Source organism: Sapajus apella, unplaced genomic scaffold, assembly GCF_009761245.1.
Source record: "Sapajus apella isolate SASKATOON/1434 unplaced genomic scaffold, GSC_monkey_1.0 scaffold4, whole genome shotgun sequence".
NCBI lineage: Eukaryota > Metazoa > Chordata > Mammalia > Primates > Cebidae > Sapajus > Sapajus apella.
Genome location: NW_022436944.1, coordinates 54,448,968 through 54,463,813, shown reverse-complemented (window position 1 = coordinate 54,463,813; position 14,846 = coordinate 54,448,968).

Sequence of the window (14,846 nt, the reverse complement as noted above, 5' to 3'; positions counted from 1 at the left end):
TTATCCAAATATATATACATATATATCCATAATTTGAGTGAATGAGGAATATTTTTGAAATATTGTGTATTAATTCCAAGTAACTATTGTAATGTCGATTGACTAGAAATAAATTTTATATAAACCACGATTTCTCTATGCCTCTAATGAGTAATAGCTAAGTGATTTTAATAAGCATAACTTTTAAGCATATGTGAATTTAAATTATTCTTTAGAAGGCTGTTTTGCCTTCTATAATATATACACCTATTATACTATATTTCTCTAGTAAATATTTTTACTAATGAATCTGTAGATCCAACTTATGATAGTCATCAAAGCCTTGCATGTAACTTTTTGTTTTGGCAAATCCTAACTGAAATGCATGTGTGTGTGTGTCTGTGTGAATGCATGTGTGTGGGTATGTTGGAAAAAAGAGCAGATGACAATAAAGTAACATAGCTTGTTAGATGCAAAACCTAGAACACACAAAAAAATTACTTAACTTTTCTATGCCTTCTATTTCTCACTTCTTAGAGACCATCATATTATTATGTTACATTGCTGTGGGAATTAATGGTGGTACATATTAAAAACAGAGGCTGAAACATAGTAATGATTAATAGCTAGTTGTTATTTTATCATCATCATTATTATTCATAGTCTGATTATTTACTGAGTGACCTTTTGCAAACTATAATGAAAGAAAGAAGATTAAGGAAGGGATCAGTCTTTGTTGCAAATTATGAAGGGCCAAGGAAAAAACAAAACCAAAAATGATATCTTGGCATTAAACAGGTAAGTTGTCCAGCAGAATCACACAGACACTCTAGTTCCTCATCTAAAAAGTCAATGCTTAAATTGGGGAGGGCATTGTTCTAGTATAGCTTTGGAAACAGAGAAAACCTCAAGCATATCTTCATTGTAGAATACAAAATTAATACACACAGAATCATGATTTGTTTTTTCTGGACACAACAATCAAGATGTAGGAAGCAATCCACATTATGCCCACCTAAGAAAACTATTGCCCTCCTATCTCAGAGCTGCCGTATCAAAAACAGCATATAAACAACTCAGCCCAGCTGAGAAGTCCCTATAGTACACCAGAAAAAGAAACAGACAAAAATCAATTTTAAAGATAATTAATCCAGAACATCCTGTCCCCTAAGAGTCTGGTTGGCATTGTAGGCAATTGAAAAACCGTAAGAAAGTTGATGAGAGAAATGTTTTGATACAACTAATGAAATGTAGGGAGTGTAATAGAGAGCTAAAAATAATACTTATTCTTACCTTGGAAATGCTATTAAAATAAGCTGGAGCATTGCTGCATTTGGTTTTTAATGAGGGAAGTTATTGACAATAATGAAGGAAGCAGAGTCTCAGTTAACATCTGATGAACACGGCAAACAAGGAAAAGATGTTTTATGAACAACAATGAGAATGAGAGCACTGACAGGTTTTATGTCTGAATGTCTGATGTTTGATGCTTGTCCTTTTTTACTTTTTTTTTTTCTCTCGCTTTATAAATCTTTGTTCTTCTAGTATATCCAAAAATATGTTATGAATTCAACATATTAATTTTTTATTTGAAATATCTGAAGTTGTTTCTGTCCTATGAATTACGACTCGGACTGAAACACTGCTTAGTAGCAGGAACCAGGCTTTCCACAGTAGGATTTTGGATTAGATGCTGATATGATTGAGGATAAATTAAACTATAACCCAATTGCCAAGAGAAAATGGAATATTAGGCTAGTGTACAACATGCAGTAGCAAAACAATTAAATTATCACTTGTATGTGCTTGAGATAAACTGTACATTGATATAGGTTTTGGAGTACCATGTTTGATTATTCTCAACTGTTATAATATGCTGCCTAAAAAGATTTTGTGATAATATGCTACACCTGGTTAACCAAAGAGCTTATAAAATTACAGTGAAAAAAGAAATAAACTCAAGACACGATCAGAAAACTATAGTGCTTTTATGGAATCTTCAAAATTATATCATTATTCACAGCGTGGACGTGTCTGAAAATCAGACTACACGTTTAATACTGCATGTTTAAAATTTAAATATATATTGAATTTAGGTTCCTAAATCTTATATTTGAAAATTATGTCACTGAAGGACAAGATTTGAAATCCCAAAATCCCCCCTTAACCCCCATAACCATGTCTATGTAAAATAGCCTTCTCTTTTTACAGAAACTGTGATAACCTTATATGAGATAGCTTTATAAAGAGATGCCTGTTCTCCACACGGTGGACCTTTAGCCCCCATCATCGTCTTGAGAGTATAACTAGGGGCAGATTCTAGCATACATCAAAGGGAGAAGCACAAGTTTCCTGAGCCATGTCTTTTGGTCCTTTTCATTGTTTCTCAACTCTTATGTCAATATGAAAATTTTGAATTTTTGGAGACTTATCAGCAAATATCATAAAATGATTCCTTTTTGGACTTATTTTAATAAATCACTCAGCTCCTCTGCCTAAAACAAAACAAAAACTGATAAAGTATAAACCGAACTACATACAGTATATGTAAAATACACGTACAGGCATGCTTTGGAGATATTGTAGGTTTGGTTCCAGATCACTGCAATAAAATTAATATCATAAGTCATGCAAATATCTTGGTTTCCCCGTGCATGTAAAAGTTATATTTGATGGCCAGGTGTGGTGGCTCAAGCCTGTAATCCTGGCACTCTGGGAGGCCAAGGCAGGTGGATCACCTGAGGTCAGAAGTTCAAGACCAGCCTGGCCAACACAGAGAAACCCTATCTCTTCTAAAAATACAAAAATTAGCCAGGCATGATGGTACACACCTATGGTCCCAGGTACTTAGGAGGCTGAGGTAGGAGAATCGTGTGAACCTGAGAGATTGAGGTTGCAGTAAGTCACTGCACTCCAGCCTGGGTGACAGAGTGAGACTACGCCTAAAAGAAAAAAAAAAAAAAAGTATATTTAAACTATACTATAGTATATTAAATGATGAAGAGAATTGTGTTAAAAATGTACATATATTAATTAAAAATATTTTATTGCTAAAAATGCTAATGATCATCTAATATTTCAGTGAGTCATAATCTTTTTGCTGGTGAAGGGTCTTACCTCAATGTGGTTGGCTGCTGATTGATCAATTAGTGGATCAAGGTGGTGATTGCTGACGTATTGGATAGCTGTGGCAATTTCTTAAAATAAGACAACAATAAAGTTTGCCATATCGATTGACTCTTTCTTTCATGCAAGATTTTTCTGTAGCAAGAGATGCTGTTAGATAGCATTTTAACCACAGTAGAAGTTCTTTCAAAATTAGACTAAATCCTCTCAAATCCTGCTACTGATTTACCAGCTAAGTTTATTTAATATTCTAAATCCTTTGTTGTCATTTCAACAATGTTCACAGAATCTGCATTAGGAGTAGTTTCTATCCGAAGAATTTTTTTTCTTTCTTTTTTTTTTTTTTTTTTGCTTATCCATAAGAAACAACTCATCCATTCAAATTTCATAATGAAATTGTAGCAATTCAGTCTACATCTCAAGCTCCACTTTTAATTCCAGTTCTCTTGCTATTTCCAACACATCTATAGTTACTTCTTCCTCTAAGCCTTATACTCCTTAAAAGTATCCATGAGGGCTGAAATCAATTTCTTTCAAACTCCTGTTAATATTGATATTTTTACTTCCTTCCATGAAACATGAATGTTCTTAATGGCATCTAGAATAGTAAATTCTTTCCAGAAAATTTTCAGTTTACTTTGTCCAGATCTATCAGAGATATCACCATCTTTAAAAGAAAATAAATTCAGGGAGATACATGTGCAGTTTTGTTACCTGGGTATACTGACTGATGCTGAGATTTGAGCTTCTAATGTAGCCAAAGTAGTGAACGTAGTACCTGATAGGTAGTTTTTCAACCCTGGTCTCCTCACTTTTAGAATCCCCAATGTTTATTGGTCCTGTTTTTGGTCTATGGGTACCCAGTGCCTATCTCCCACTTATGAGTGACAGCATGAAACATTTGGTTTTCTGTTTCTGCATTAATTAGCTGAGGGTAATGGCCTCCAGCTATATCCATGTTACTGTCACAGACAGGAATAAATCACTATGTATAGCAGCGATTGTCTTAAAATATGTATTAATAACAATGTTTTAAATAACAAAACTTGAAAGTCAAAATTCATCTATCGGCTGCAGAATGAATGATATGTTAGCATGCATAAATACAGCATTAATTTCCTTGTATATCTCCATCAAAGCTCTTGAGCTACCAGATACATTGCCAGTGAGCAGTAATATTTTGAAAGGAATCTTTTTTCAGCAGTAGGTCTCAACAGTGGGCTTAAAATCTTCAGTAAACCCTGCTATAAACAAAGGTACTGCAATCTAGGCTTTATGGTTCTACTTATGGAGCAGAGGCAGAGTAGAATTTGTATAATTCTTAAGTGCCATAATATTTTCAGAATGATAAATGATCATTAGCTTCAACTTAAAGTTGCCAGTTGCATTAGTCCCTAACAAAAGAGTCAACTTGTTCTTTGAAGCTAATAAGGTTGTTTCATCTACACTGAAAATCTGCTGCTTAATGTAGCCACCTTCATCAATTATCTTAGCTAGATTTTCTGGATAACTTGCTGTAGCTTGTACATCAGAACATGCTGTTTCATCTTGTACTTTATGTTATAGAGATGGCTTCTTTCCTGAAACCTCATGCAGCCACCTCTTCTAGCTTCAAACGTTTTTAAAAAAATCCCCTTACTTCTCTTAGTTTTCATAGAATTTAAGAAAGTTAGGGCCTTGTTCTGGATTAGGCTTTGGCTTAAGGGAACACTGTAGCTAGTTTGATCTATCCAGACTGTTAAAGTTTTCTCTCTATCAGTAATAGGCTGTTGTTTCATTTTCTTATCATTTGTGTGTTCACTGGAGTAAAATGTTTTAATTAAGACATACGATTTGTACGTATTTATGGGGAACATTTGACATTTTGATACATGCATACAATGTATAATGATCGAATCATAGTATTTAGGATATTCATCACCTCGAACATTTATCATTTGTGTTGGGAACATTTCAAGTTTTTTTTTTTTTTTTTTTTGAGACAGAGTTGTGCTCTTGTTGCCCAGGCTGGAGTGCAATTGTGAAGTCTTGGCTCACTGCAACCTCCACCTCCACCCCCTGGGTTCATGAGATTCTCCTGCCTCAGCCTCCCGAGTAGCTGGGGTTATAGGCATGCACCACCATGTCCAGCTTATTTTACATTATTAGTAGTGACGGGGTTTCTCCATGTTGGTTAGGCTGGTCTCAAACGCCTGACCTCAGGTGATCCACCCGCCTCAGCTTCCAAAAGTTCTGGAATTACAGGTGTAAGTAATCGTGCCCAGCCACATTTCAAATCTTATAGTCACCCTAGTGCTCTGTCAAAATGCTATAACATATTCCTTATATCTAACTATATGTTTGTTTCCATTAACCAACATCTCTTCATCCCCCTCCTCCCCACACCCATCTTTCCCATTTATCATTCTATACTCTACCTCCATTAGAGCAAATTTTTAAAATATCCTTCACAAACTTTTCCTTTGCATTTGCAATTTGACCAACTCTTTGGTGCAAGTGGCTTGGCTTTCAACATGCTTTCTTTATCAAGCTTAATTATTTATAGCTTTTGATTTAAAGTGAGAGAAGTGCAATTCTTCCCTTCTTTTGAACGCTCAGGGGGCATATGAGGGTTTTTAATTGGCATAATTTCAATATTGTTGTGTCTCAGGGAATAGGGAGGCCCAAAAAGAAGGACCAAGATGGGGAATCAGCCAGTCAGTGGGGAGTCAGATCACAAACAACATTTACTGAGTTTAATGTCTTATATAAGCACAATTTGTAGTGCACCAAAAAAATTGCAATAGTAACATCAAAGATCACTGACCACAGAGCATCATAAAAGATATATATTAAGCTTGAAATATTGTAAGAATTACCAAAATGTGACACAGAAACAAGAAGTGAACATGTGCTTTTGAAAACACGATGACAACAGACTTGCTGACTGACTGCAGGATTACCACACACCTTCCACTTGTAAAACATGCAATTTCTGCAAAGTACAATAAAGTGAATCACAATAAAATGGGGTATGCCTGTAATACACGCTTTACAATACACGTCCTTTTAGTGCACAACATTTCTTTTCTACTCTGTCAATTCCTGACCTTTGAAAAGAAACGAAACATATAAAGTATCCAAACAACTCAACACACAAACTTTCTAAGTCATCATCACCAATTCATCACAGCATAAAGTAACCAGAAGAGCTCCTTTTCTCCTTTCCTCACACTTCTAATCATATTATATATTGGCAAATGTATAAATTTATACATTTATATGTACACATATTGTATACAATAAATGTAAAAGCCGATATATGAGTGTATGATTATATGGGGAAACTATATAAATTTTGTATTATAAATTAATGAAATTGTTATGATAAACCACTCTGTATAGCTTAATTCTGTGTGTCTTTGTATGAGAATCTGGGAGGCATAGTTGTATAAATACATATAGATAGTCCCCAACTTACAATGGTTTAACTTATAATAACTTTATAGTGGTGTGAAAATAATACACATTCAGTACACTTCTTGACTTACAGTGGGGTTACATATGGATAAACCCATTGTAAATTTAGAATATCACCAGTCATAAACACAGTTTCAACTTAGGATCTTCTAAACTCACAATGGATTTACTGTTACGTAACCCCATCATAGGTCAAGGAGCACTTGCACTAATCATACCCAGAAACAAATAGTTTTGAGTATACATATGGTCAAGTAAGTTAAGCAAAATAGAGGTATTTACTATCACAATTTCATTCATTTGATATACAGTTGATGTTACATGTGAATACCCATGTCTGTGTGTATTTGTGTGTATGAGTGTATCGATCTTAAATGCATATTTGTTGAGCCCATAATATTCAGTATGAGACAGATCATTGCAAACCATTTTTGATAGCTAAAGATGAATAAATAATTCCCTTTCCTCTTGTCATCAGAGTGCTCAGATTCAGTGGAAGGTGAGGGGATAGTGAAGATCAAACAAAGAAAAAATTACATTCCAGATTTATGTGAACCACAGAAGTTGAGAAAATAGAGTGGTTGGGAGCACAATGAAATGGCACATATCAAATTCTAGAGAGAGCAGAAATAGCCTTCCATAGTAGATGATACTGGAGTTGTCTCAAAGGAATGTGTGTGTAGTGTGTCTAGTCTTAAAAGGATGTTAATATGTGTCTAGATCTGTGTGTGAATACACGCAAAGACTTCAGCTAGACAGAAAGATTTATCTCTATCATTTAACCTGTTCTTAATGCCGTCATGCAGGCCAGCTAAGCCTGTGCTTGTACAAATGGCTTGGTAATATAAACAAGTTAATTGAAATGGCTGGTCCCAAGAAACTCATCCAGGAAGGATGATGCTTCCTGATGGAGTTCAAGATGGCGTAAAATGTATCAATGTTAAATCCTTGACATATGCAACTCCGTTCCCTTTGGTTTACAGCTGTTTTAGGAGATGCAATACCCATATGCTTTCATCATTCCTCTGACACTGCATTAGAGAAATTACAGGGTATTATCAAGATAAGAAAATAATTGCATTTTAATTTGACATGAGCGTTTCTTTAGAGAATAAAGTGGAAATTGAATCAAGAGAGCCAACTGAGAACGTGTCTACTTATTTTTCACATAAAACCATAAGAAATGACAGAAAATATATTTTACAAAAGTTTAAATCTGTTTTAAAGCTGGTTAACAGGAAAAAAAGTACAATAGCAGGCCTGCTATTCTAAGGAATTTAAGCATACCTGGCTTATACCTTTGGAGAAATAACTGAAAAAGATCTGATCTGAAACCATGAGCAGGAAACCGCTGTTCAAAGTATGATTCACTCAGAATGTGAGCGAATTCAAGAAACAAAGGCTCTAGGTGGTGGTTTTATGTGTGGCCACATTCCAGAAAAGATGGACTTGCTGGACACCCCCAACTTGAGTTCACCTGCAGGACATAGGGGCCTTGAGCTCTGATGAAAGCTAAAAGTGTTTATCTTAAACTATGAGAGACAGGGCAGAGTCCCATGTATCCTCCCACCCCACTAACTCCTATACTGCACCAAAAATCTCCAAAAGCAAGTCACTGTCATCAGATCCAGCATCTAAAAATGGATTAGAAACTCCAAAATGCAAATATGAGCAAGTAGCTGGGAGTAATTATGAAAATCACAAGGCCAATGCTATGAAAAGAGGGCATCTAGATAAATACAAGAAATAACACCAAGAGCAAGCATTTATGCAGCAACAGCATATTTAAAACGTGGCTTACTGCATATGCATAGTGCAATAACACAGTAGGGGAATACTGCATCCCTGAAAAGGAAACTATTAGTAATCTTACAAAAATGGAACCATTAAAATAAAAAAATTAAACAGGTTTAGTGGGGGAAAAAAAGATAGCTAGAGAATGAGGGACATAGGAGTCTTGAGTGTCATCTAAGCCAGTGTCATCTCTGAATGAAGTGTAAGAGAAAAATAAATTAAAAACATGACAGCAAAGATGTAGGAACATAAAAGTTATATCTGGAAGCTTCAACATCTGTATACTATGAATTTCCAAAGGACAACACAAAAAGAATCATGCAGAAAAATGTAATGAAATACAATTTCCCCCATTGTTTAAAAGATCATAGGAGAAACTTAAAAGTATACACAGAGTAAAAAAAAGAAAAATACCACTTAGAAACATTTGAGAAATAATTAGATTATGATGAGATTCAAGGCAAATATACTGTAATATTTTTAAGTTTTGAGCACAAATCGTTTGTAATTAGAAGTAAAAAATAATAAGCTATGAACCTAATATGAAGGTAAAATTAAGAAAACATCATACTCTCCACATCTTATAAACTTTTCTCTCCATATTTTTTCTACAAAATTTCATAAATGTTTTCTTATTACATTAAATTTACATTTAGAATTTAATTAAAACATTTAATAAATAATAGTTTTATTTTTAGAAAGTGAATATGTCTAAATCTACAAAAATTATATACATAAAGCTTTACACTTAATATTAAACATTTAAATATTAACTCTGATGTGGGTGACATTTAGTATTATTTTTAAATGCTTTGATAGGCAGGCTAACAAAAACATTGTAAGAGTCCTTAGAGAGGACCAGTTTAATGTAAACCAAATCCAGTTAAGTCCTATATTGTTCCTTCTACAGATTGTTTCTTCTTCAGACCCTAAACTACCACCTCATTATAGGGTAGATAATGGGTTGGTATTTCTTTTATTCCAAGATCTTGGAGAATGGGAAAATGAGTTTAAAATTAACCCTTATTTTGATGGTAAAGATGCAATGGCTTTAATCCAAAGAATCCATGTTGAGAACTGAAATGTGGAGAAAGCAGCAGCTGCTAGTTTAGAATAGTTAGAGAATACTTAACATACAGCACCCTAGAGTTTCATTTTCTTTGTCAGAATCATAAAAGTTGAATATGTTGAAAAGCTGTTAATGTATTTTCAGCAAATGTCAGGAAGGCAACACCATCATCACCTTTTAGAGGTTAAATGTGCTTGCTATGGCATTTTAATGATTATTGCGTGTAAGGGATTTGAATTTTCTGGAGAATACAAGCAAGTTCTGCGTGCATTCACAATCTGTTCTTCCTCTTCCTTAGCCTCCAAAAGACACAGGATTTGTTGCATTTCTTACTGTGACACTGGCCAAGTGTTCTGTATTCTTGCAGAACACATACGGGTGGCTATACCTCTCTTGATATTGCGCTGACTTATTAACACATGTAGGTAACATTCTTGGGTTTTTTGAACAGAATTTTCAGAGGCAAAATAGACTATGTTTTTCCCTGATTGTAATCTACATAAGGCCAAAAAAAAAAAAAAAAGTCTTACCACATAATCCAACAAGCACAGTCATTGTGAAATGAGCTGCAAACTTACGTCCACATAAAAACCGTACATAGATGTTTATAGCAGCTTTATTTATAATTGCCAGAACTTGAAAGCAACTAAATGCCCTTCAGTTGTTGAATAGATAAATAAGCTGTGGTACAACCCTACGATAGAATATTAGTTGGCAATAAAAAGAAGTGAGCCATCAAGCCACAAACATATGTGGGAGGACATTAATTGCATGTTGCTAAGTGAAAGAAGACAGTCTGATAAGGTTACATATTGTATGATTCCAATTATTCTGAAAAATGCAAAACTACAGAGAAAATAAAGATCAGTAGTTGCTAGGGGATTAGAGGAGGAAATAAAGATAGGTCCAGCACAGGGGAATTTTATGACAGTAAAACTGTTCTGTGTGATACTATAATGGTGTATAAGTGACATTGTGAATTTAGAAAAACCCATAGAACTGAATAACACAAAGAGTGAATATAATGTAAACCAAGAACTTCAGCTTACAACAATGTATCCATATTATTTCATCACTTGTAACAAATGTTCCACTAAAACAAGTTGTTATTAATACAGAAAACTGTGTGTGGGGTCAGGGAAGAGAGGGTTTTTGGGAACTCTGTATACTTTCTCCTCAATTTCTCTGTAGACGTAAAGCTGCTCTAAAATTCAATTTTATTGAAATATCTTCAAATTAATATAAAAGTTAATCATCTTTATTTTTTTAAATGTTCACCTTCCTTTCAGAAAATCTGTTCCATTGGTATAACTGCTTCAAATTCATTCAGAAGTTAGTGTACCTGCAGAAGATTCTTTTTTTTTTTTTTTGGATCCAGAGTCTCATTCTGTCATCAGGCTGGAGTGCAGTGGCACGATCTTGGCTCACTGCAACCTCCACCTCCCTGGTTCAAGCAATTCTCCTGCCTCAGCCTCCTGAGTAGCTGGGACAACAGGCACATGACACCATGCCCAACTAATTTTAGTATTTTTAGTAGAGACAGGGTGTCACCATGTTGGCCAGGATGGTCTCGATCTCTTGACCTCATGATCCGCCCACCCTGGCCTCCCAAAATGCTGGGATTACAGGCGTGAGCCACTGCACCTGGACACCTGCAGAAGATTCTGTGGAAGTATCAGGACAAATAGCTAATGGACACAGGGCTTAAAACCTAGATGACAGGTAGATAGGAGGAGCCAACCACCATGACACACATATATCTATATAACAAACCTGCACGTTCTGCACATGTATTCCAGAACTTAAAATAAAATAAAAGGATTCTATGGAAAATCAATTGTACTTCCCAGTATCATCCTCTTTTCATTACATCTATATACATCAGATAACTTTGAGGCATTAAAACCTTGGACTATGGCCTCATAATAAGTTTCTGCAACTGAATTGTTCAAAGGTAGAATGAATAAATTTGCTTACTATTTTTTTCTGATGTATTTCCTTTATTTTCTCAATTTATCTTTAAATTCTTTTATATTAAATATTTTATAGAATATATTAGAATAGTCTATGTATTTAGATTCTAATATTCTATATTGGATAATTATATCATTAGAATATACACACACAGAAAGAATATAGAATATATTTTATATAGAATGCATACATATGTAGAATACATATCCACATAGAACATAAGGATGTTAGAGAGAGAAAGATTGTGCGCACACACACAGAGCACTTAAATAACATTGATAGACCATCTTAAAAGAATTCAATGCAATGAAAATGAAATTGTGACATGTTATTCTAAAGAATGTTCAAATGAATTTTGGAGACATTAGGAAACGTATTTTCATAGTTGAAGGTAAGTATACCTATTCCTTTCTGGCTGAGAACCAGGAACCTTGGACATGAGAACCATGAACTCACCCAAGCAGTTTCATGATACTTATGTCTATATGGGTTGCAGGACTGTGCTGCCGGCTGCTGAAATCGTGGTAGAATAGTACAGCTTCTCCCTGGCCATGCACCCAATGTTGCAGCAGTGCAGCAATAGCTGATTATTACGAATCATGTTTTCTTTATTCTGGAACCAACCTCAATATGGTTGCAGAGATTTAAGGAGGTATTCCTGTCTAATGACATATCTGAATACCATCTACAGAATCCCTATATGCTGAGCACATAAGTTGGGAACTATGATTTACAAAGGGAGCATCAGAAGCCAGCAAGGAAGGACAATGTTTATGTGATGCTCTGTAGCACTGCAGACAATTCCAAATTAAATCTGAAATAATTTTCTGGCTCTCTTTTAGCAGATAATTGGAGTTCACACTTTAGGAACTACAAATATACTTCCAACAGACTGAATTTTATTAAATGCCTTTGACAAAAAGTAATTAATTTTTTAAGTAATAGAAAAGTGTTATTTCAAAATGGCAAATATTTCTCTCTTGTTAGTTATTACATTGCTAGACATTTATTGGATCTCTTATCACAGTCAATGGAGGTTCCTTACATTTTACTCTCCTCTACCTCTTTAGAGCTTTATGAGTCAGATGACTCAGCATATTCCTTGAAGGCTTTCATGCCCTATAATCTAAATCATCAAAATATTTTGGTTTTTATTCTTTTTCTGCTTTTAGTCTGTCTTCTTCTATAGATTATCTTTCTCTGGCCCCTAAATATACATATGCCTTCTGCTTTTTAATGCTCCTTAAACTTACGATGCAAGTTATTCATTCTTCATTTACATATTTATTTTTAAAATATTGATGCATAGTACATAGTTTCAATGTGATACTCTAATACATTCATATAATTTGTAAAGATCAAATCAGTGTACTTGGGATATTCATCACCTTAAATATTTGTCTTTGTGTTAGAATCATTCAAATTCCTCTCTTTTTAGCTATTTTGAAGTATACAACAGACTACTGTAAACTATAGTCACCCTACTAAACTATATAACACTAGGTCTTATTTCTTCTATCAAACGCTATGTTTTCACCAATTAATCAACCAATTAATTCATCTCTTCTCTTCCCTATTCTTCTTGGCTCCTCATAACTAATCTACTGTCTGTCTTCCTGTATTCCATGTTTTTTAACTCTCACATATAAGTGAGAACATGTAATATTTGTCTTTCTGTGCTAGGCTTATTTCACTTAACATAATGCCCTCTGGTTCCATTTATGTTGCTGCAAATGACAGAATTTCTTCATTTTCATGGCCAAATAATATATAATTATATATATTATAAATGCCACATTTAATGTATCTATTTATCTACTGACTGGCACTTAGGTTAATTTCATATTGTAGCTATTGTGAATAGTGCTTCAATAAACAAAATAGTCCAGATGTCTTTTTGATATATTCATCTTCTTTCTTTTGAATATGTACCCAGTACAGAATGCTGGATCATATAGTGGTTCTATTTTTAGTTTCTTAAAGGATCTCCATACTGTTCTCCTTAATGGCTATATTAATTTATATTCCCACCAAAAGTGTACAGGGGCTCCCTTTTTTCCACATTTTCCCCAGCATCAACTATTACCAGTCTTTTTGATAAAAGCCATTTTAACTGGGGGAGTTAATATCTCACTGTAGTTTGAATTTGCATTTCTCTGATGATTAGTGATATTGAATACTTTTTCATATACCTATTGGTTGTTTGTATGTCTTCTTTTGAGAAATGTCTATTTAGATACTTGGCCCCTTTATATATTTTGGTTATTAATCCCTTGTCAAATGGGTAGTTTGCAAATGTTTTCTCCCATTCTGTGGATTATCTCTTTACTTTGTTGGGTTTTTTTTTGTTTGTTTTTTTTTTTTTTGCTTGCAGAAGCTTTTTGACGTAATGTAACTCCATTTGTCTATTTTTGTTTTTGTTACCTGTGCTTTTGAGGCCTGAAATTAGTGAATTAAGTCTTTAATTCATTTTTATTTTTATTTTTTGCAAAATATCACAGTGCAGTTTCATTCTTCTGCATACAATTATCCAGTTTTTCCAGCACCATTTATTGAAGAGACTGTCCTTTCCTCACTGCACAAATATATTTCAGCAAATGGAAAAACCTAGAAGAAACGATTAAATTCCTGGACACATACAGTCTACCAAGATTGAACCAGGAAGAAATAGAATACCTCAATGAATCAATAATGGGTAACAAGGTCGAAGTGATAATTAAAAAGTCCATTATCAAAGAAAAGCCCAGGGCTTGATGGCTTCACTGCTGAATTATTCCAAACATTTAGGGCAGAGCTAATACCAAGTCTTTCAAACTCCTCAAAAAAAATTGAAGAAAAGAAAATACTTTCAAACTCATTATACAAGGCCAGCATTGCCCTAATACTAAAACCAGAAAAGAATACAAAAATAAAAACAAAAAACAAATGAAAACAACACTACAGACCAGTATCTGATAAATATAAATGCAAAGATTCTCAACAAAATACTAGCAAACTGAATTCAATAACACACTAAGAAGATTATTTACCATAATCAAGGGGGATTCATCTTAAAGATGCAAAATTGGGTCAGTGTAATACAAGTCAATAAACACAATATATCACATTAAAATAACTGAGAATGTACAACCTCTTTGGAAATCAGTAAGGAGATTTCTTAAAGAACTAAAAATGGAACTACCATTTGATTCAGCATTACCACTACTGGGCACATACCAAAGAAAAACAAATAATTATGTAAGAAAGATGTCTGTATTCATATGTTTATTGTAACACTACTCATAACAGCCAAGTCATGGAATAAACCTAAGTGCTCATCAATGGAGAATTTGATTTAAAAAATGCATGTATGCACACACATATGAGCATGGACACACACACACACACACATATACACCACACCATGGCATACTATTCAGCACACACACACACACACACACACACA